This window comes from Pocillopora damicornis, chromosome 1, assembly GCF_964200805.1.
Source record: "Pocillopora damicornis chromosome 1, jaPocDami1.2, whole genome shotgun sequence".
NCBI classification, from domain to species: domain Eukaryota; kingdom Metazoa; phylum Cnidaria; class Anthozoa; order Scleractinia; family Pocilloporidae; genus Pocillopora; species Pocillopora damicornis.
Genome location: NC_142670.1, coordinates 2,049,424 through 2,054,630, shown reverse-complemented (window position 1 = coordinate 2,054,630; position 5,207 = coordinate 2,049,424). Strand labels below are relative to the sequence as shown.

The window sequence follows — 5,207 nt, the reverse complement described above, 5'->3', positions numbered from 1 at the left end:
AAATATTTAAAATTATTATATTAATCAGTAATCAAACTGAATCAAGTCATAGTCTTAACATCTAAGCTTAATGTATTATATCATGCTCACACTCTAAAATAGAACTCCTTGAATCATACTGGGAACCAAAATAATAGGATAAATGATGCATAAAATATTAAAAATAAATAAATAAGCATAAATTAGCAACTTATCTTCCTGTTTCTCGTGGTTCAGAGGATGGACTCAGTGATGAATAACTAGACTTCAGTGAAGTAGAAAGCTCTCATCTGAGATGAAAGTGTCCAAACTGTTATCTTTGCCACAGATGGCACAACAAAAACCTTCTTCATGGTTTATGTAAAGAAGGTCCAGGAAATTGTACCAAGCAAAACGTCAGTGGTGGTACGATAACAAACTCTTCAAGTCCAATACATCTGCATCAGCTATGATCTCTTGCCAGACACTGTAGTATGTAAATAGAGTGCACCTGTAAAAAAGAATATAATTTAAAAATAGCTTTTTCAAAGACCATTGAATGACATACATGTACAATTTTATATTGTTCTTAATAAAATGATTTTCAGTTAATGTCACAGGCAAAACTTCCAAGATACAACAAATCAGAACCTTCAGCTAATAATTTGTTGATTATTTGTTTTTTTATGGCACCTGATTTTCATCGTAAACCATCATGCGCTGACAAATGAGTCTTAGATTGTTTAGTATAATTGTTGTAAATTATAATTGTTTTTATAGGTGCATCTGCTGAGTGTGTTCCTGGATATTCAGATGTCACAATAATGTCATTTTCAAATTCATTGTAAATGTTTGGGTGGTATGTGATTACTTGGCAAAATTTCAACATAATGTAATTTTCATGATGCCATTCTCAACACAACATCAAAGTAATACGCAATAAGTGTGAAGGCCTGTAAGACTTCAACTTTTAAACTGCAACAGAGAATTCATTTATGATACAGAATAAGTTACATGTACCTCCCCATGAAACATGAAATCCCTCAAGACCTCATAGGAAACAATGTAGGAGCCCATGTTTAACTAAGTGAGCTCTGAGTAGTCAAACTCCACTTTTCCAGCCCAGATTTCCTCTACAGAAGTATAATAATACTGAAATGAAACATACAGAAATCATTATTTGCTTACTACAAAAATTTCATGATAAGATGACGTAAAATTACTCATATATGACGTGTTAGTAGCCACAAGCATGAACCTTTTCATATTGTATTAAGAACATTTATGCTTGGATAATATATAAATTTAAGTTATATTATTATTGTAAATAGGGAGCTTAAGTACAGACAAGTAGTTTGGTCCATGGACAACAACTGGAAGGTGAATGTTGTTATTTTTGATGCATTGTTAACTTCACCTCCAAATTTAAAAGCTCTAGTTTTAGCATTTAAAATATAAGATTAGGAATGAAAAGTCAGTGATAATTATGTAACAAAGAGGAGAACATTTCTGATTTCTGGTTGCCATCCATGGCTGAGACATATCTGTGCTTGAGCTATACAAAAACCTTTTGTTAGTTTTTCGCAGTCCACTTGTATTCACCTTGAGCTGAGGCTTTTCCTCTCGATGGATGCCTCACACCAGGCTGTTGACAGCTATCATCCAATCAACTGGTTTGAAATCTGAATGAAATATTCACATTACCTGGACAACCTTGCCTGTATGGTTTTCATTTTTCAGCCATTTCTATCCCATTCATGACAGTGAACACTTAAAGAGATAAGGAATTAATGCAAGGAATTTCTTACCTTCATATTGCCATGTCTGCTTTTTCAAAAAGCACAAAGCTTGTGTAGTCTGACTAATGCACTGCGATGAACACTTTGGGCAGGAGGGAGACAAGTTGGGAGTAAGCAGCACCAAATCAGTGGTTGACATTTTGCCACAAAGAACATCTTCCAGAGAGGAGAATACTTTTTTCTGTGTTGTTAATAGATGGAATGGTGTTTTTTCTCTCATTTTCCACTCTTTACAAGTGATGGCTGCTGCAACTGATTCAGTAGACTCTCAAAAATTTCTCTCAGCAAAAAAAATTGACCAGAAAATGAGGCATTCTGTGTTTTACTGTTTCCTCAGATTCTGTTACTTTTGTTACATGCTCACAGTTGCGATGCTGGTGATCACAGATAAAGCAAGTGATAAGTGCACCCTGGAGGCCAACTACTCCATGCTGTTTATTTCCATGTACAAAAATGGTAAAATTATTCCCATTCAAAGGCAATAAGTCATGATGTTCCTCCTGAGATAGAAAAACAGCAAGAACAAAAAGTAAGTAGACTGTGGAAATGCTACAATTATTTCTGATAGTCTTTACTTAAATAACAGATACAAATGGAAAAATATGATGTTTACAGCTACTTACAGCAAATAATGCACTTGTCATTTCTCCAAGAATATAATCAACTAAGATTCATAAATAGCTGTACTCTGAAGGGGGGCTAGCTGTTTAAATACACAAATTATGCTCTAATATTAAATAACTTCAACCAAAATCATTAGGATGAGTGAAAAATAACCAGAAAAATGTTGACGAAAGTAAGATTAATGTTGGTAATAATTGCAAAATTTTAACGTTCTAAAGCAAAAAATTCATCATCTTACTTGGTAAGTGTGATCATGAGAATATGTGTCTCTGGCAAGTGAAGCCCTGGCTGATGTTGTTTTCCTTGTCAAAGCTTTCCATCAACTTTTCAGTAGCTTCAATATGGATGCAATTCCCATAAACAGGGCTAGCTGCAGTTACACCTGTGACAAACATTTAATAAACAATACTTATTATTAGATATAATTTATTACTTAATTTAAAACTGAAATGCAAAGAAGAAAATTATGACACAGGGGCCTGGGACACAGTCAAAGAAACAGGGGTCAGATTCAAAACAAAATAACTAAATGAAAACAGCTTATAATCCTGTTACTAGTAGTTGGGGCCTTTCATTTCACAACTCAGGTTGTTAGAATTCAATAGAATAAACATTTGACTAGCACAGGAGGGTGCTTAAAGGAGGCTGGAGAAATAATTGGCAACAATAAAAAAGAGAAGCTGTAAGAAAGAGGATGGGAACTGCAGTTGCCTCCTAATGTATAAACAGAAATGAATGGCACTTAATGAATGTGCACATGAGATACAGTTATTGTCTACATTCAAACTGTGACTTGGATGAACAATTTTATTGGAGCATTTTTATAAATTATTTATATCAGTTTATATGCTTGTACTTACTATCTCCTGTGACTGTTGATGACAGTGACTGCAAATAATCTGTTTGCCTTGTGCCTTCAACACATTTGCATTGATAGATCCAAGTGTTATCCCTGGGTTCTCTTTCAACAATCACATATTTGGCTTCCTGATGGTAAAAGATAAAAAATATGTAAGGTGATTTTGTTTGGCATAAGCACAAGTACCACATTACATCTAGTTATGAGTAATCTACATAGCTACTGTGCTAACCAATAAAAAAAAACAGATGTTTTTGATGCACCCCAAGGTTACCAACCACAAAAAATTTGAGCCAAGTCGCAAAATTTCTAGCCTCCCTGTACATGTACAAGATGCACTAGAAACCACAGTACAGATAACCCAAAATATAGAAATAAATTTAGAAATAAATTTATTAAACAAAATCAAAAATAATTATGAGGCATAAAATGACTGTAAAGTTTCAAGTTCAAGTTTTCAAGTTTATTATTTCACTGTTTATAGAAAAAATAACTTAACATAACATGATTTACAATGATATAGAAAAAATAAAAACAGAAATTAACTAGAAGAAAGAATATTTAATCATGTACAGTGACCAAAGTAGCTAATGAGCTTTCAAGTTGGTCACTGTCATGTGTAGATATGAGTTGGGGTTGGCTGCATGTTAAGTTGAATTTATATTGATAGTTACATTAAATATGATATTGTTATTGTAAGAGAAGAAAGAAATACATAAATACAAGTTAGAATAAAAGGAAAACTGCATATTGTGAAGCATTATCTTATATAGCTAACAGTTTAACTACGGTCAGTTTTGAGTACTCAATAAGAATGTTTTATACTGCTTTTTGAATAGCATGTATGGAAAACATTTAAATTCAGGTGGTACAGATTCCCAGATTTTTACTGCAGAGAATTTAAATGTAGACATACCATAATTAGTGCATACAGATAGCGTAAAGAAGTTTTGATTTGCATCATACCTGGTATTATATGAGTGAATCTCTGATGCAGGTGTGAGAATATTCAGTAGTACAGCTAGGGTGTTACTTTTGTCATTCTTAAGTTTATATGTAAAAAGTGATACTTTTAGTCTGTAAATATTTTCAAGTTTCAAGATTCCAAGAAGATTATAATACAAGTTGACATGTTCTCTGGCATGAACAAAGAACATGCTTCATATACATCTACTCTGCTTAGTGCAGATTTTATTTAATCTAGTTTTGTAAGCAGCACCCCAGCTGGCAAGACCATAGTTTAAGTACGGATAAATAAGGGTATAATATAACTGTTTGAGCATATGAAAATCAAGATAGTGTCTTAGCTTATTAATCATACCTACATTCTTTGCTAATTTATTATTTACATGTTGAATTTGGGATTCCTACTGTTGATGCTCATCAAGGTATATACCTAGATACTTAATATAGCTTTTGCAATCAATATTGTAGATATTTAAATGTATTTTTTTTTCTTTGATGATGTTATTAGCATATGGTTAGTTTTCTTAAAATTTACAGATAACTTATTAATAGAACAATATTTTAAAACTAATTTAATCTCTTCATTCATTGGAATTCAACCTCATTTGGATTACTACAGGTAAAGAAAATATTAGTACCATCTGCAAATATTCTTAAAGAAAGCTTCTCAGAGGAGTTTGGTAAATCATTAATATAAAGCAAGAATAACAATGGCCTGAGTGTTGAACCCTGGGAAACTCCACATGTAATAGTTTCCATACTAGATTCAATTTCATCAATCTTTACAAATTGAGTGTGATTGCATAAGTAGCTTTTAAACCATTTAAATGGGGTTCCATGGATTCCATAAGTATATAATTTAGAGAGCAGAATATCATGGTTAACAGTCTTTAAGTGGTTAAGTTTATTGGCATATTTTTTATATTCTGCTCTTTTTGGGGGGTTATTTGAGAGAAAGTGTGTTCTATACATGCTTTGTTTAGTTTTGATAGATTTGAGTA

At 32.5% G+C, this 5,207-nt stretch overlaps 1 long non-coding RNA gene and 1 pseudogene across 2 annotated transcripts in view; one reads left to right on the top strand and one right to left on the bottom strand.

Annotated features, from left to right (window-relative positions):
• Positions 1-5,207, top strand: part of LOC149051260 (uncharacterized) — an 81,299-nt pseudogene that overhangs the window by 51,638 nt on the left and 24,454 nt on the right. The gene's annotated exons all lie outside the window — the stretch shown is intronic.
• LOC149051263 (uncharacterized) lies at positions 267-1,964 on the bottom strand. The gene is made up of 2 exons (XR_016184584.1): positions 1,767-1,964; positions 267-469 (listed from the first exon to the last, which is right to left on the bottom strand). It is a non-coding gene; the product is annotated as an uncharacterized LOC149051263 (long non-coding RNA).